This window comes from Petaurus breviceps, unplaced genomic scaffold (genome assembly GCF_028583685.1).
Source record: "Petaurus breviceps papuanus isolate PSGF00001 unplaced genomic scaffold, PetGlider_PUasm1.0 551, whole genome shotgun sequence".
Classification (NCBI taxonomy): domain Eukaryota; kingdom Metazoa; phylum Chordata; class Mammalia; order Diprotodontia; family Petauridae; genus Petaurus; species Petaurus breviceps.
The window spans coordinates 11,810,021-11,829,137 of NW_027186372.1; the positions used below are offsets into that span (position 1 = coordinate 11,810,021).

At 41.1% G+C, this 19,117-nt stretch overlaps 1 protein-coding gene and 1 pseudogene across 1 annotated transcript in view; one reads left to right on the forward strand and one right to left on the reverse strand.

The window, feature by feature from the left end:
* The window catches only part of SLIT3 (slit guidance ligand 3), an 818,102-nt gene that overhangs the window by 76,779 nt on the left and 722,206 nt on the right, over nucleotides 1-19,117 (forward strand). The gene's annotated exons all lie outside the window — the stretch shown is intronic.
* On the reverse strand, nucleotides 8,045-9,104 carry LOC138172673 (THO complex subunit 6 pseudogene; annotated as a pseudogene).

Sequence of the window (19,117 nt, forward strand, 5' to 3'; positions counted from 1 at the left end):
AATCTGTTTTTTAAAGTATTATTTACTTCAGTCAGGTTGTTGACTCTCATTTCATAATTTTCTTGCATCATTCTCATTTCTCTTCCCAATTTTTCCTCCACTTCTCTTACTTGATTTTCAAAATCCTTCTTGAGCTCCTTGTAACAGCAAGCACCCCAGCATCCCCAGGGTGGCTGCCAACACAGGTTCTTGGATCTGCTTTTCTAAAGGAAAGCAACTCAAAATGGGTTTACAAGCTTACTTTAATCAATCAAACATATATCATTTACCTAGTTCAGGGGGAAAAAGTTAGCTTTTTCCCGAACTTCAGAATATACAGAGGTTACAAGCATAAGTTACAAGAACATTTCAGCAGACAGACTTCTAAACTGTCCAACCATTACATATATCCATACCTAATCATAGTTACTAGAGAGGGAAGCATCAACATCTGGGTTGTCAAAGCCGGGGAGGGGGGGTCTCAACGGCTGCCCAGAGTCTTATCTGGTCAAATCACACAACATTTCTCAAAGTGAGCCCCAAGGAAAAGCCTCACATCTGGGATTATATAGCCTTCTCCTGGCTCAGAGAATGTAAAACACTCTTGACCCACTGTCCAATCACAAAGCACCAAGGTGTGGGCGTTCCTGAAAAACAAGCCTCCTACCACAAGTTCCAGGTGTACTTAACCTAGAGTCAGGGAAGATCTTAAAAATTTACATTCCTATAACATTCCTCCATGGCCTGTAATCAGTTCATATTTTTCTTGGAAGCTTTTGGTGCAGTTGTTCTGACCTCATTGTCTTCTTCCTTGTTCCATGCTTTAATCCTTTTTGTTCCCAAAAAAGGAATCTAAGTTTTGACTGCTGTGCTTGCTTTGCTTCCTTTGCTTGGTCATGTTGCCACTCAATTATTTGACTTTTGAACTCTTTGCCACAGTAGAACTCTGCTTCCAGAGAAGAGAGCCTTTCCCAAATCTCTGGGGTTTTTACAACTGCTGGAGCCATTAGTTGGGTGCCCTCTCTGCTGCCCCCACAAGTTCTGGCTCATTGGTCATACACTTTAGGAACATCACTGGAGACCACAATCCAGATCCAGGCAGGTTAAAGCAAGAGCCATTACCCTCTGAATGGTCACTTGGTCTCCCTATGATCTATCTGCAGGCCCGGAGCTCTGAAGCAGCCACATGGAGGTGGCTGCAAGCTGCAGTGCCTCCACTGCTTCTTGCTCCAGGGGCAGAGGCCGGACCACACTCCCTCTGTCCCCCCAGTTCCAATAAAGTTCTACACTGACCTTTTACCTTGTCTTTGGCATTTATGGGTTAATATTTCTGGAAACTGCCACAGCTGCTGGTGATCCACTCTCTCGAAGTCCACTCCAGCTGCAACTGGTCGGGGCTGCCCTGGGGCTAAAACCCGAGGACTCATTTGGGCTGGGTTCTGCTCCCAGCATGCTGCAATGGACCCCTCCTGTAGGCCTGCTGGGCTGCCTTCAGCAGGAGATTTGTTTCTCTCTGTCACTGTGTGGGTTCTGTAGCTCTAAAATGTGTTTAGAGTCATATTTTATAGGTATTTCAGGTGATTATGGGGGGAGCTCATGAAGTTTTCCTACTTCTACACTGCCATCTTGGGTCCTAGTAACAATATTCTAATAGCTTAAAACTGCACTAAGACTTTTGGGACACTCCATATATTTTTGCGTTTTTCAAACTTTAAAGCACTGTATGAATTTTATGTATATTCATGTATATGCATATGTACATATATAATTCATATAGTGCTATAAAGTTCATATAACGATAGTGCAGATAATTTTTTAACCAACACAATAGTTTTTTAAAAAATTATTATTTGGGAACAGTTGTTTATTTCTCCTATTCAAAATAATACATTATTTTAGATATATCGCAATAGCTCATTCAGAGGGCATACAACCAAACTGTCTAACAAATGCATCTTTTTCTTTATGTGGCTTCATTTGTATCAATATCAAAACATTGCCACTGTTATTAACTCTTTATCAAAAATAAGATTTTCTTTGTGAACTATATAACCTTTTGTGTCTTTTCTTAAATTACTTTAACTTTATGAAAAACACCCCAGAATTTTGTGTGGGTGTCAACTGTCTGTGCCAGAGACACCACTGTTGACAGATTTTCAATCTCTTTATTTTGTTATTTTTTTTAACTTGCTCAAAAACAAAGAAAAAAACCCTCCACATTTTATACCCAGGAAATATTGCTTCTTTGATTCTTAAATATTTTTAGGGCAAGATTGATGAGCAGTCACCATACCTAGTACAAGTTCTTTTGGACCAGCTAGAAAAGAATTTCAAAAATTCAAGTAAAAAACAGAGACCTTTACACTAAAGCGAGCCAGAACCAAGAGCACCAATCCCAGATTAGTGGGCTACAATAATAGAATCCTGCTAAATTCCAATTTTTGTGTCCACTGGTAAGACATTACATTTTTTTCCATCCGGTTTATTTTAATTGTTAGACCATTGTCTGCCATGCCTGGATTTTTTTTTCCCCTTCTCATTTCTACCTCCTGGTTACCCTGGATTCCTTTGAGCTTCAGCTAAAATCTCAAAAAGCTTCAAGAAACTTTTCCTGATTGACCTTAAAGCTAGTGCCTTTCCCCTGCAATTATTATCAGTCTACCTCTTGTAGGTCTTGCTTGGGCACAGCTGTTTCCATTTTGTCTCCTCCATTAGATTGTGAGCACCTTGAGAGGACGGACTGGTTTTGACCTTTCCTTTTGTCCCTAGTGTGTAACACAGTGCCTGGCACACAGTACGTGTTTAATAAATCCTTGTTGACTTTTTTGATATAAACCAAAAGGGGAGAAGGCTAAAAGAGGTTTAATGGACTTCAGGTTTTTAAATGATAGTTTTAGGGGTGGCCAGGTGGCACAGTGAATAGCCCACTGGCCCTGGAGTCAGGAGGACCTGAGTTCAAATCCGGCCTCAGACACTTAACACAAAAAAACTAGCCATGTGACCTTGGGCAAGTCACTTAACCCCAACTGCCCTCCAAAAAGCAAAAAAAAAAAAAAGATAGTTATAGAAAAAAAAACATCCTTATCTCTTGAGAAGAAAACAAGAGGAAAGGAGCCTCTGATTTTTTTAATGTCAAAAGGCAAGGAGCTACAAATAACTCTTTACTTAATATTCTACATAATCTGACAATACATTATAGATAGGGCTTTTGGGGATGAGATGTCATTTATTTTTCCTAAGTAATATTTTCCAGTTCTAAAGTCAACTTTATTATATTTTAAGTTCCAAATTTTTTCTTCCTCTCCTCTTCCTCCACCCATTGAGAAGGCAAGAAAAATCAAAACCCATGATTAATATGTATAGTCATGCAAAACAAATTTATACATTAGTCATGTTCCAAGAAAAAAAGAGAGAGAGAGAAAAAATATGCTTCAATCAGCATTCTAAGCCCATTACTTCTCTATCTTGGAGGCAGATAACACATTTCATCCTGAATCCTTGGGAATTGTGGTTGGTCATTGTTTTGATCTGAGTTAATAAGTCTTTCAGAGTCTATTACTTTTATATTATTGTTTCTGTATAAATTGTTTTCCTGGTTCTTCTCACTTCATTTTTGTATCGATTCACTTATTTCTTCCCAAATTTTTCTGAAATTATCCCCTGCAACATTTCTTACAACACAATAGTATTCCATCATGTTTATATACTATAACTTGTTTAACCATTCCCCAACTGATGGGCATCCGCTCAGTTTCTAATTCTTTGCCACCACAAAAAGAACTGCTATAAATATTTTTGTACATATTGCTCCTTTTCTTCCTTCTTTGATCTCTTTGAGGTATAAAATAGAACTATTGTGGCATTGCTGGGTCAAAATGTATACACAGTTTAGTAGCTTTTTAGGCAGAGTTCCAAATTGCTTTCCAGAATGTTTGGTCTAGTTCACAGCTCCACCAAGAGTGTGTTAGTATACCTATTTTCCTAAATCTCCTGCAGTATATTTCATTTTCATTTTTTTGTCATCTTAGCCATTCTGATGGATATGAAGTGATACTTCAGAATTGTTTTAATTTTAATTTCTCTACTTATTAGAGATTTAGGACATTTTCCCATATGGCTTTTGGTAATTTTGATTTCTTCTGAAAACTGTCTTTTTTGACCATTTGTCTATTGGGGAATAGCTCTTATTCTTGTAAATTTGACTCAATCCCCTGTATATTTTAGAAATGAGACGTTCATCAGAGAAAGTTTCCACAAAATTTTTCCCTAGTTTGCTATTTTCTTTTAATGTTGTTTTCATTGGTATAACTATGAAACAACTTTTTACTTTTTTTGTAACAAATTTATCCATTTTATTTTCTCTGAACCTTACTCTATTTTTCATTTGGTCATGAACTTGTCTCCTATCTGTAAAGCTGACAAGTAATTTCTTCCATGTTCCCCTAATTTGCTTATGGTATCACCCTTCATGTCTAAATCACACACCCATTTTGAGCTTATCTTGGTATACAGTATGAAATACTGGTCTGTCCCTAGTTTCTGCTAGATTGCTTTCCAAGTTTCCCAGTAGTTTTTCTCAAATAGTGAGTTGCACCAATAGCTGGGATCTTTGAGTTTATCAAACACTAGGTTACTATGCTCATTTGTTTCTGTAAATCGTGTGCCTAATCTGTTCCGCTGATCAACTTCCCTATTTTTTCCCAGTGCCAAATTGCGTTGATGATTACAGATTTGTAGTATAGTTTGTGATCTAGTACTGGTAGGTCTTAGGATTTTTAATGTATTTGGTAGTTAAGGTGAAATTAATAAAAAAAATAGATCATATTTTGATAGCATTCAATAAAGTGCCTTCTTCCCAGTAACTCTGTCAGGTAGGTAGTACATGTGTTATTCTCATCCTACAGATGAGGAAATGGAGTAGAAAGATTCAGCAATCTGACCAAAGTCACATACTTAGTACGTGACAGGGCTAGGACCTGCCCCCTGGTCTCGTGACTTTCAAGTTCTATGCACGTTACCTCTCTTGGCCGGTAGTCTTAGTAGTTACTAATAGCTAGCATTTATATAGAATTTAGGATTTGCAAAGTGCTTTACATATTTAACTTATCGGTTCTCCCAGCAATCCTGTAAAGTAAGTACTATTATTAATTACCATTTTATAGATGAGGAAACTGAGTCTGAAAGAGCTTAAGTGACTTGCCTATGTTCAGTACAGCTAGTATACATCTGAGTCAGGACTCAAATTTACATCTTCCTGACTGTCTCTCAGTCTATCCATTGCTACTTAGTTGTCTCTAAAAAAAAACAAACTTTATAGTAGTGCAGGGCTGTGGAAAAAGCTAGGCTAAAGGTTGTGACTGAGGATCTGTCCTGAGAGATCTCTAAGCACAATGAAAATAGTCATCTGTCTCATATGGAATGAATTAAACATCATTATGCTATTGAGGGTTGGAAGTGAAGGAGGGGAGGGGAGAAATATTCTCTGGATGATGAGAGAGGACTTTCCTAGTCCTTGGATTCATATATTCAGTTAACAACAAACAGGAATAATCTGATTGAACCCGCTGGACATGAGACAGAAAAGGAAATAGGGTGGAAGAAATGGATAGTAGCATGTAGCAGTTAAAACAGTTTTTGTGTGATAAAAAGTTAATATACCAAAGTGAAATGGAAAAATAGCAACACTGAATTAGCTGGACTATATTTCTATCTCTATCATTAACTTGTTGTGTGACTTCAGATTTAACCTCAGTTTTGTCATCTGTAAAATGAGGGTGGAGGTCTTACCTTCCTTTCAGGGGTTTTGTGAGTGATCAGGTATTTGAAAGCTAACAATATGCCAAAAGACAAGGTTACATTACATAACTAGATAGCTTGGCATAGTGTGATGTAATAGAAATATGCCTACATGTGTTATCAGAGGGCCTGAGTTAGAATACTCTCTACTATTTAATATTTGTACCATCTTGAGGCCAAAGTTTCTCCAACTGTAAAATGAGATTTGGGGTCTAGATGATGCGGTCATCCTTTGGGTCAGAATACTTGAGCCAGAGTCTAGGCTCTGATACTTATTAGTTATGAGACCATGAACAATTCATTTACTCTCAATTTCTTTATTTACGCAATGGGGAATGACAATAATCAGAACACTTAGGTTACTCACAGGGCTGTTTTAAGGAAGGTGATTTGTAAACCCTTAAGTACTATAGAAATATAAATCGATACTGTGCACAAGTAAGGAAAGGTACGTCTTCTGCTAAGATATATGTGCTAGGTGCTTTTTACCTGATCATTTTAAAGACCAGAATTTTGCCTTCATTTGGTGCCTTCCATGACCCCTACATCAGATTTTTGGCTAGAATGGGAGGGAAAAGAATGCTGAAAAAACAAATCCTTTCACTTCAAAGTTTGGGAGGGAAAGTTTTGCTCTAAGGCTGAAAATGTGTGGGCCAACTTTCAATTCCCAACATGCATATGTGTTTGTGTATGTCTCTATGTATCTGTGTATGTGTGTGTCTGTGTCTGTCTGTGTCTGTGTGTCTGTGTGTGTGTGGCTTTGCTGAGATTTGGAGATTTAGAAGGGAATTGGTAATTGACCTTTGGCTAAGGAACTGCTTCTGTATGTTACATGACTGTGAGCTGGATTTTAAATGTTTGATTAAGTTATTAAAGTGTTTTGCTTTGGCATAATGTACTCTAAATTCAAGATTGTGGGCCAAAGTAGTTAGTCAGTGGAGAAGAATAAATTGTTTTGAGAGGTGCTTCAAAACCTGGATTTTATGCTCTTGGAAGGAGAGGGCTTTAAATAAATCATGTAATACAAATGAGATTTTCCATAATTAAGGTTCTAACTGGAAAGATCACTAAGTGCTTTATAATAGCAAAGCAAAGCAGAGTGTGCCAGGTTTTTTTCCACCACCAGTCCCAGTTGCTGTGAGTCCCTCCTCCCCCCTGCCCATTCACCTCCTTCCTATCCCCAAAGTGGTTTCTCCTGTGTGATATTTTGTTCTTTAGGGAGTATCAGGGACTAAACAGTGCAGATGTGCATTATACTACTCAACTTTTATTTGTATTGTTAAGCAACCCATGTGCAAAGGGAGGGTGGTTTATTCCCCCAAGAAAATAAAAGCTCCTTGAGAGTAGAGATTGTTTTATTCTTTTTCATGTTTCCCCAGAGTCTAGAATAGTTCCTGGTATACAAGAAGCACTTAATAAATCCTTGCAGATTGGTTATGAAGTAATAAGAGACCTTTAAAATAAGATTACCAGAAATCAGATAGTATATCCTCAATTTAGATTATTTCACATAAGCTGGAGAGCTCACAGGGATATTTAGAGTTTATCTGACCCTTTTCTCTTATTTTAGAGATGAGGAAACTAGAACTGGAGGGAGTCACACAGGGAATAGAGACAGAATTTGAACTCAGTGCTCAAATTGTAATTTTTGTATTCTTTTTGCTGGCACACTGGCAGTTATATCCGTGCCTGAGGGTGGCATTGTTTGGGTTTGTGAGGGGGTCTCAACATCTTCCCAATGCTCCACTGTCCCAAGCTTCCTTGTCCTGGGCCTTTAAAACTAACCTGGGTAAATTTAATCCTAAGCACTTTCCTCTTCTTGGCAGACAACCAGGCTCATTACCTATGTGACATTCTCAGTTTTTCATTCTCTCTCACCCTCTATATCCAATCTGCGTCAAATCCTATTCGTTCCACTTTTGTAACATCTCTTGTGATACTTCTTCTCTACTCTGACATTACTGCCACCCTGGTTCAAGTGCTTAGCACCTCATACCTGGACTATTGCAACTGCCTTCTGCTTGGTTTTCCTGCCTCAGATCTCCCCAGTCTATTCTCCACTCAGATGCCAAATTGCTCTTTCAAAGCCCAGGTCTGACCCTATCACCCACCTATTTAGTAAACCTCAGTGTCTTCCCATTACTTCCAGGACCAAACATAAAATCCTTTCTTTGGCATTCAAACCATTCATAATCTGGCTCCTTCTGACTGTTCTGGTCTTCTTACACCTTCCTCCCTTCCACTAACTACAATCTAGTAACATATGACAACCTTGCTTTCCTTTTTTTTTATTAACAAAGTAGATCCTAACAAGTGGGGAGGGGAAGATTGGAGTGGAGGGTCAGGAGAAAGATAAGGAGAAAGCTCGGTATCCAAGGTTAGTGAAGACATCAACCCTACAACTGTCAGGACCTTGCACTCTGGTGCAGCAGGCTGCTGGTTGAGGCGGAGACTAAGCAGGCTGGGAGAGGAGCCCGGTACCTGGGCCTTCAGCTCCCCACTCAGCTGCCACTGGTTCACACAGGGTCCTTGCCCTGCTGAGAGGATCAGGTCTTGGTAGAAGGTTACATGCTTCTGTGGGGCCCGAAGTGGAAATACTGTTGCGGGTGTGGCAGATCGAAAAGAGCCGGGCCACCGCCACATACCGTCCAATCTGAGTCAGTTACTAAACATCCAATCCACTTTCCATTCTGGGGTCAAGCACACTCCTCATGCCTGTAAACTTCAATGGTTTGAACCTCCTCACCTGTAGGAAGATCACTCCCAGACAGCACTTCAGGACTCCTTTCCCGAAGAGCTAGACAATGAATGTAATCAGTTGTGACCTCGAAGTGCACGTGTGAATGTCCCTGTCTCCAGATCCGTAGTATGAAGCTGGCAGTCACCTCCTGCCAAGAGGAGGGAATTCTCCTTAGGGTTAAGCAGCAAGGAATTGATTTCAGGAACTTCCAAGCTGCTCCTGTATGGGGGATTTATGATGTCCCCCCAAAGCCAGGCTTTCACTTCACCATCCCCTGCGCTAAGCAGATGTCGGTCTGTCGAGACCAGGCTGTACACGGCCATCATGGGCTACAAAGGTCACCACTGGCTTCTTACTTTCCTCTTTGGCCTCTGAGCTCAAAGCAGCTGATAAACTGAAGATGGCAATCTGCCGGTAGTTGTTCCCCGCTACTAGGAACTTGCCACAGGGGGAAACGCTCTGGGAGAAAATGGTCATGTGCCACCGCTCCAAGGCCCGCTGGACTTCCATCGTCCTGACGCACGCCGCTCCCTGCGCCTGTGCCCAACCTTGCTTTTCTATTAACAAGAAACTCAGTCTTCTGACTGCACTTTCCCTGGCCGTGCCCCCTCCCTGGAATTCCCTCTCTCCCCATCTTTGGTTCCTAGCCTCCTCAAATCTTGCTTTCTACAAGAAGCCTTTCCCTAGCCTTCTTGGTATTAATCTGTTGATTATCTCCAGTTTTTCCTGTATTGTTCATCCACAGTTGTTTGCATATTATCTTCCCCATTGGACTGTGAGTTCCTTTGAGAACAATGGCACATAGTAGGTACCTAATAAGACCTACCTTTGGTTCCACATTCTTCTTCTCCCAGTGCCTATGCTTCCCTTTCATGTGTCTCTCACTCAGCTCTGCGGGTAGAAGCTGGTAGCAGAGTTTCCAACTTCTCCCATTCACAGCTGTCTCTGAAATAAGCATAGACTCCTTTCTGTCTTGGTTCATTTTTTTCTTCCTGAGAGGGAAACATACTGGGAGTTAAAATTGTAAACAAAAGGGAAATGTTTCAGCTTTGCAAAAAATCTTCGCAGTTAAACTCTGGTTTCCCGTATGTATAGATTTGGAACTAGACTGTCCTTATTCTTTCTTCACATTTTCTTCCCTACTGACTGTTCTGCTTCCCCTCTCTTTTAATTCTTCTCAGTCTGCCCAAAGCTCCTTTGGTATAGTAGATGTGGATTTGGAGTTGGAATATCTGGACTTGAAACATGGCTCTGATACCTGGGTGATCTGTGCATCATGTAACATCCCTGGGCCTCAGTCATCATAAAATAAGGGCGTTTGATTAGATGGATGATATTGAAGGTCTGTTCCAGCTCTGAGTCCTTTGTATTCTGTGGATGGGTGATGGACTTAAATTCTCAGACTTCCGGATGAGGTAGAATTGAGTTGACAAGGCTGCTTGGATCCTTAACCACTCTTAGAAACTAAATTCCTAATTTTATATATGGGTGATGTGAGGCCAGCAGCTGCCCAGAGTTACTCACTGGACTGGGTGGCAGCCATCCACAGCTATTTGAGCTTGTCTTCCCCATGACATGCCTGCAAGGTTCTGGTAAAGCCAGTCAGTCAGAAAGCATGATTAAATCAGGTCTTACACAGTGCCACACACTGTGCTAAGTACTAGGAATACTAGCATAAATAGAAAAAAAAATCCCTGCCTTCAAGAAGCTTACATTCTTAATGCGACAGGACAACATATAAAAAGAAGTGGAAAAACAAAGTGGGCGGGGGTAGAAGGTAAATCAGGAAGGGTGTGGGGGAAGAAAGGTGCCCTGCAGAGGGGAATGGTGGGGTATGGATTGCAGCCTGGTGAGAAATGGAACTGTCCTGGGTGTCCTCTCTTTCTGGGAGGAGCTATACAGAGGAGAGGACACTTCTGAGCTGTGAATTCCAGGGCTGAAATGATCTTCTAAGATAAAGAGTTTTCTGGGGGCATGATGGCAAAATCCAGGGTGCAGCCTGGTGAACACTAGGGCATATAGGCCGACTTTTCCTGTTTTAAAGTCGTCCTCCCACGGTAAACCTCTTATGGAATTCCCTTCTCTTTGTCTCTAGCTTTCAATTCATTTGGGGACCAGAAATGGCTATTTGAGGACTCATTTGTTAAATGCCTGCCAAGATAATGGATCTTTCCTTTAATCTGATCACTACAGATCTATAATAGAAGATATATCGATAGTTCAAGCATTTATTAAGAGCTTACTATTTGCCAAGTACTATGTTAAGCACTGGGAATACAGATACAAGCAAAAAAGACAGTCAAGGGGCCTCATGGGGCCCACATTCTAATGAAGGAAGACAGCACATAAAAGAGGGTGCTCCTAACTTTTAGTCATGTCTGCACTGGGAACACTACATGAAGATCTCTGGCCCATTTTCAAGGACATAGTCTCCAGCAGCAAAAGATCTGATTGATTACATAGTGTTGGCAGATACCTTATACATACAGGGAAAATAAGAGACAATTCCCACCAGTGGTTAAAAAAAAAAGGAGGTGGGTTATTATGGGACAAGTACAAAGCTAAGCTATAGAATTATAGGATTCAGGATCATTTGGGCAAATGCTTTCATTTGGCAGACACATTTGTGCCCTAGAGATATGAAGGATGTTTCCCAAGGTTGCCCAGGTAATAAATAGCAAAGCTAAGATTTGAACCAAAGACTCTTAACTTCAGAATCATACCTTTTGCTGATTTGCCTCTGCTGCTTGTTACCTAAGTCAGTCCACTTTTCACATTTTTCTAAGCCTAAGATCCTGTTTCCCTGGCTCTAGGCCTCAGCTTCTGTGCTTGTTCTAAAGAGTTAAAGAGTCCATCTCTTTGGAGATTTTTTTTTTGTGGGGAAGGGAAGGAGGGAAAGAAATATCTCTGGTCTCTAGGTTTTGACCTCAGACAAAGCTTCTTTCCTGGGGTCCTCTGGTTTGCCATGAGCCTGTGGCTCCTCTCTCCCTTTTTCAGTGTCCTGAGAATGTCTTACTAATTCAATTCAGCATGCATTTATTAAGCATGTATTATGAGCCAGGTGCTAGGGATACAAAGACAAAATTGAAAGCAGTTGCTGCTTGCAAGGAGTTTACCCTCTTCTGAAATTATATTACATATCTCTAATTGGTCATTACATTGCCTTATTGAATTGATTGATGTACATGGCACCGTTCATTATGTGCTACAGTAAACCAGTGGTCATCCTTTTGAGATTGTTGACTAAAAAGACATTTGTGGTAGTTTCTCTGATAAGAAAAAGAATTGCCCATCCATCTCTTGCTTGGAAATAAAATTCTCTATTCTGATGCTGTTTGGGGAGCAGCTAGATGGTGCAGTGGATAGAGTGGTGGGCCTGGAGTCAGGAAGAGTCATCTTCCATCTTCCCGAGTTCAAATCTGGCCTCAGCTGTGTGACCTTGGGCAAGTCATTTAACCCTGTTTGCCTGAGTTTCCTCATCTGGAAAATGAGCTGGAGAAGGAAAGAGCAAACCACCACAGTATCTCTGCCAAGAAAAACCCAAATGGGGTCACATGGAGTCAGACATGACTGAAATGACTGAACAGCAACAATAGGCTGATATGTGAATGGGAGTAATGTGTAATAAAGCCAGAAATGTAGGTTATATCTAGGTCATAAAGGGCTTTAAATACCAAACAGAGATGCTTATATTTGATCCTAGGAATAATAGGGAGTTGCTGGAGCTTCTTTAGGAAGGTTGTGATTTTCCAATCACCTATGTTTTACAGGTATTGGTTTGACAGGGGTGTACTGGGAATAGATATTGGAAGAGAGTCACTTGAGGAAGGGAAACTTAATTACAAAGGTACTGCAATAGTCCAATCAAGGCAAGCAACCACTTTTGTTTTGTTTGCTTTTTGAAGGGAGGAGGGCAGGGCAGTTGGGGTTAAGTAACTTGCCCAAGGTCGCATAGCTACTAAGTGTTAAGTGTCTGAGATCACATTTGAACTCAGGTCCTCCTGACTCCAGGGCTGGTGCTCTACTCACTGTGCCACCTAGCTGCCCCTAGGGAGATCAGTTTGACAGGGGAAGAATGGCATGAATGGGAGAGATATGTGGGTTCAATAAGACTTACCAACTGATTCCCTATGTAGGGAGAGAATAAAGCATCAAGATGATTTCCATGTTTTCAAACTAGGAGCCTATAAAGATGATAATGCCTTGACAGAGATGGGGAGGTTAAGAAGTGGCTAGGTTTTGGAGGAAAAGATGATAAATTATGTTTGAAGCATGCTGAGTTTCAAGGGTTTATAGGACATCCATTTGGAAATCCCTATAGGTAGTTTTTGATCTATGACTCGAATTCAGGAGAGAGATTAGGGCTGGATGTAAAGATCTAATGCATCTTCACTTAGGAGATATAAAATGAATCCAGCAAAAGAGACAGGGAAGGGGTGTTCAGACACATTAGAGGACAGCCCAGAGAAAACCCTATCATGAAAACCCAGAGGAGAGAACATCCAGGAGAAGAGAATGTTCGGTGGTAACACCCCCAAAGTACAGCAGGATAAGGAGTATGAATTCCAAAGAGCATGACCATTCTCTCTCTCTCTGTCTTTCTGATTCTCTGTCTCTCTCTTCCCCTATCTCTGTCTCTCTCTCTCTGTCTCTCTCTCTGTCTCTCTCTCTGTCTCTCTCTACCCCTCCCCCTATCCCTCTCTCCCTCTCCCCCCTCCCTTCCCTCCCTCTCTCTGTCTCTATCTCCACCTCTCTCTCCCTCCCCGCACCCGCCTCTCTCTTTCTTTCCCTCTCTCTTCCTCCCTCCCTCCCTCCTTCTCCCTTTCCTAGTTTGAAAGAGAAAAAGACTGTCCCCTCATAACACATAGTGGATAGCGTGTCATACTCGAAGTTAGAAATACATAAAATCCAATCCTGCCTCAGACACTTACTAGTTGTGTGATCCTGGGACAAGTCACTTAATGTCTGTCTCCCAGGTTTAGTTTCCTCATCTGTAAAACAGGGATAACAATGACACCTTGCCTCACAAGATGGTTGTGAGGATCAAACAAGATACGAAATAAAAAGTTCTTTTCAAAACCTTGAAGTGTTACCTAAATATTAACTATTACTCTCAGTATTGGTTTTTTTTTTTTTTTCCCTGATGCTATTTCCATTACTCCAAATGTTTCTAGGTCTGCTCTTTGGGAACTTTATTCAAAATTCAGGGTACATTCACTTGAGTATTTTCAGGAGTGACAAGTCTTCAAACTTTGAGTGTGGATTTGATTTTTAGAAATGGCCTATAGTCACTGGAGCCACGTTGGTGAATGCAGTATATGAACAAGCCAGGGAATATCACTTTTGGCCAAGAACGAGGTGTGGCTACGTGGATTTGAGACTTGTTTTGTGTGACTCCTGAGAAGTCTCTGAAAGCGTGTCCTTCCAAAAGAAGAGGAGGACACTTCTAGGCAATGTTTCTTCCCCCTCATCTTCCTTCTCTTTTCCCAGTCATCCCTGGAGATTGTCCTGGAGATGTAGTTATGAATAAACTGCCACAGAGACAGGTTTCTGAGTTAGCTCTTAAGAGGAAAAAGAACTTTCCTTTGGTGTTTTGTTTTACTTGGTTGATTTATTTGACAAGGACTCATTTTGAACAACAGTTTGGTATTTCAAAAATTTTTAAGGTTCTCTTTAAAAATATAGGTGGGAATAAAAGCAGGACTATATATAAGATTACTGGGCTGTTTTTTAAACTCTGTCATTTTACCTTACTTTCTTCCACTGAGAGCATACAAGCCCAGAGAGTTTTGAGAGTGCCAAACAAGGTTTGGTGCTCTCCCTCTCCCTCTCCCTCTCCCTCTCTCTCTCTCTCTCTCTCTCTCTCTCTCTCTCTCTCTCTGTCACTCACTCTCTGTATATATATATTTGAAACTCATTGACTTGCACTAGCTACCTACCTCCTGTTAGAAGTCAGAGTTACATTTATCCCTGAAGACATGTCAGAGTCACTTCTGTTTGTCTTGGCAGGACACCTTCCTTGATAATCTTTGGGAGGAAGAGCACATGAATTATTCACTATCTGGCTGGGCCTCTTTGGCTAGATTAGGTGGTAGAGTCAGCAAGCTAAAGGAAATATCCCCAAACTCTGTTCTGACTGTGGATTCAATTATAGCCCTCCCCCTATACCTGGAGGTCAAGCAAGGACTATTGTCTGGCATTCAAGAGAAAGTCAGTGGGGGTGGTTCCTGGGGGTTTCTGCTTATGTACCAAATCATTTAGGGAGACATCACTCATCCTCACTCATGACACCTCAGATACAATCAAAACAGGCAAAAGCTTCCCTGGGAACTCTTGTCTGTTTTAACATGTGTTTTGGCTATGGGAACAGCACACGAGAAATCCAGGCTGAATTGACAATGGAGAACAGTGGTCGCCTACTAAAGCTCAAAATGTTGGGTCACAATGCCCCTTTTGAACTGCGGTGTGGAATTTTCCGTGTAGGACCCAGCTTCAGTAAGTTGCTGAACTGGAAAGCAAATATTGGAGTAGGCCTCCTCAATCAGATTTTAGTTACATTGCTGAGTGCAGTCCCATGTCACATCCATTTGGGAAAAGAACATACTTCGAACTTGGGAGTGGGACAGTTGATATTAGCAGTTGCTAGTAAGTCTCGTTATACATTACCACAGGGCCATAGATTTAGAGTTGGGAGTGCCTTTAAAGCCATGTTAAGTAATGTGCCCATGGGTGTTCAGCTACTGAGTATCATAGGGAGGCTTCAAACTCGGATCTTCCTGACTGAGTCTAATGCTAAGTCTAATACATTATGTCACTTAACTCGCCTCACCTTCCCAGTCTGCATTCAGTCTTGATGCTTTTATCTGAATGAAATGTCTCTTGGGTTACATGGTACTTTGCATCTTTCTAAATCTCCTAATGTGGGACAGCTAGATAGCATACAAGATGGAGCTCCAGGTCTGGAGTCAAGAAGACTCCTCTTTCTGAGTTCAAATCTAGCTTCAGACATTTACTGTGTGACCCTGGGCAAGTCATTTAACCCTGTTTGCCTCAGTTTCCTCGTTTGTAAAATGAGCTGGAAAAGGAAGTGGTGAACCATGCTAATATCCTTGCCAAGAAAACTCCCAATGAGGGTCATGAAGAGTTGGATATGATTGAAATTTACAACTCAACAACAACAAAAATACTATTGCCGTCATCAGAAACTTTTAATCCTAATTTAATCTGAAAATTCAGGAATAAAATTTTTCCCATGACTCTTGTAATTTTATTTTGGGAGGTGGGGAGGAAGAGGGAGGTTGGAGAGAGGTTGGCATTGCCACAGGCATGTGATTTCATTGGTGTAGGGAATTCCTGGTGAGGAAACTCCCTTTACTGAAGCACTTCAACAACTTGCATGCAACTTAGCTTTCAGAAAGTTGCCTGTGGCATTACGTGGCTTGTCTGGGATCACACCTCCACTGTGTGTCAGAGATGAAACTTGAACCCAAGTTCCCCTGATTCTGAGGCCAGCATTCTGTGCAATGTCATGGTGGCTCTGACTATTATTAAGAGCATCTGAATTAGTGGCAAGCCCTTATAGCCACTTATACCAAAGGGGAGTCTTACATCAACTCCCAAATCTCTTCCATTCAACCCAATTTATATTTCTTTGTCCTGATGGCCCAGGTAGGGAAATACCTTGTATGGATTCTGGAAAGCCTGAACCCTCAGCCTTGTATGGCATTCACTCATTCACTAAGCATTTATCAAACCCCCACTATCTTCAGGGATCTTTGGGGACATAGCAATTTTGGTCCTTGTTCTCATGGACCTTCTTGCAGTACTGTAGGAGGATGAAACCTTTACTTAATCCTGATAAGACATTAGTTCATGATAAATGTATTAGAGTAAGTACAAACAACATGCTTTTCCAAGTTGAGGTTCCACATTTGGTACAATGGACCACTCAAAGCCCAAAGATTCAAATAAATAATCCATTTAATAAAAGCATATTCAAATACCCTCAAATAAAAGCAATCCTTAGGGTATCTGAAGAGCAGTTTGAAGGAAGATAAAAGTAAACAAAAGTTATAAGCAAGGAGGTTAAAAGCACCGAGCAAAGAATTTTTCTAGGCTTTCAAGAGTAGACAACTTCCAAGAGTAATCAGTCTGGTAGTAATGAGGAAACAGGAATCGTGGGTTCAAGGTGGCAATCATAGGTACAGGGGTGCAGTATTACTTCTGGAGCAGCTATAAAACACATGGAATTAATACAATTAAATGATCTCTAAGAAAAGAAAAGAAACTCTAGTAAGACATAGCACGGCTGAGGGAACACTTCATCTTAGCCCAAACAGGCCAAGAAGGGCTTTGCCACTGTTCTAAAGCTGACTTTATCTACTCTCTGTCAAGACCCATACCTGAGGCCCAGATAAATCCACGTGGGGCAAAATCAAACTTCTCCTCCCTCCCCTCCCCCAAGCCTGCTCCATACTGTCTTTGCTTATAATATTTGCAGTATTATGGACTTGTGTTGTGGGGCTATGTGTATGTGGGGACCATATTAAAATCAAGGCTCCCTAGTTTTACCACAATTTTGACCCGCAGTAATGTTCTGTGGAGTCTAAAGGGAAGGTTAATTCTGACAAAAGAGTAATTTTTGATAGGGGTTTCAGGAAAGGACCAGAATAGATGACATCTGATTTGGGCTTTAAAGGATGGGTAAGAATTCAGCAGATTAATAAGAGGAGGGAGATCATTCCAGACACAGTGAACACTGTGAACAAAGACATGGAGATTGATAGATGTTCAGAGCTGTTGGGGTTAGAGAGAGAGAAACCAGTTTGGCTGAAATAGCATAAGAGAAGACTGGAGAGGCAGGGTTTCCTTGGTAGCCATAGTGTTCATCAAAGTGGCTTAGTTGGGTAAGACCCATCATTCATTCAGCATGTACTTGTTGCAAATCTGTGATGGCCAAACCTCTACATGAAGAATAGCTTGAACTCTAGTAGTTCTGTTTCTGTCTGTTTTCCTGTAGGACTTAAGGGCAGGATCAGAAGGTAAATAATTTTTGTTGTTGTTCAAAAATGCCCACATTCCTTTGTGTGCTTTAAGATTTATAGAGTACTTTGCTCATAATTGATGGGAGGTGGGAGGACAAGTCAGGTCAAGTCATTTCCGTTTTACAGATAAGGAAACTGAGGTCCTCACAGGTTAAATGACTGAATAAGCACTGCTAAGTGGTGGGGTTGGAACTTTAATATAATGAGGTTTTCTTACATAATAGACACTTAATAAATGTTTGTTGATTGATTGATTGCCCACAATCCCATGCTATCTCTCTGAAATTCTGAGTGTTTAATTGACCCTGATCATTAGTGCAAACATTTCAGTATAACAGAGTAGTAATGAAGTCATTCTTATACAGTCTGCTCTTGTGGATTTCCAGTTCTCTGAGAAGAACTGGCATTTAGGACACAATTCATACTAATATTGTACCTTACAATTCTTAAAGTGTTTTTCTCACCACAGCCCTATGGAGTGGGTGATGTACCCACATCATTACTATCCACATTTTATAGATAAGGAAATTCAGTTTCCAAGTGTTTAAAAGATGTCTCCATTTACATGGTAAGTGATGGCACTTGGAGTTCCAACTCAAGACAGTCTAATACCGTGAAAAGGGTGTTGTATTTGGAATTACAGGACCTGGGCTTGAATCCTTGTTCTGACCCTTAATACATATGTGACCATGGGTCAGCTTTTTCCTGTCAAATGAAGATGCTGTACTAGATGGCTTCTTTGGATTCTGGTAGCACAATAGCTAGAACTCTGGGCTCAACTACAGCACTTAGAGCTTGTGACCTCAAGCAGGTCACTTAACTCCTCTGGGTCTTAGTTTTCTCATCTGTAAATTGAGGATAATAATAGCACCTACCTCTCAGGATTCTTGTGAAGATCAAAAATGCAGTGCTTACTTAGCACAGTACCCAGTACACTGCAGGTGCCATGTAAATGCTCGCTCCCTTCCTACCCCTTCCTTTTCCCTCTAGCTTTAAATCCATGATATCTCCCAGCTTTGGGTCCAGAGTTCTTTCTGCAATGATGAACTGCTTGAAATAATCTATCTATGACCAGGCAAAATGAGGAGTGGGGAGTGTCCTGCTGAAATTTTCAAATTCCACCAAAATCCATTAGCATTGACAGAGAACCAAGGCGAACTACACAAAGTCAGACAGCACCAGGAACAGTGATGTCTAAGGGTCAGGAGAAATGATGAGAGTGATAAATAAAGGGGCTCCCGGTCTGAAGCTGCACAGCCTTTTCGGAGCCAGGCTGGTGACAGCTCATCCCCTGGAAAGGACGAAGTGAATAACTAGCCCGCAGCGCACCCCTCGGAGGAGCATTAAAGTCCTTGGGACGTGGAATGCTGTAGAGTGCCATGAATAGACTAACGCTGTCTTGGCGTCTCTTCAGCGGCTAATTTGTGGGCTCCCTGATTTTGTTCTGAGTTAAGTGGTCTTTATGCTTCAATCCTGGCAGCGTTAAACAGTGATATATTGTATCCACAACTCTGTCCAGTTTATTAGAGCTCACATAATGACAGCCTGTTGAATGGGA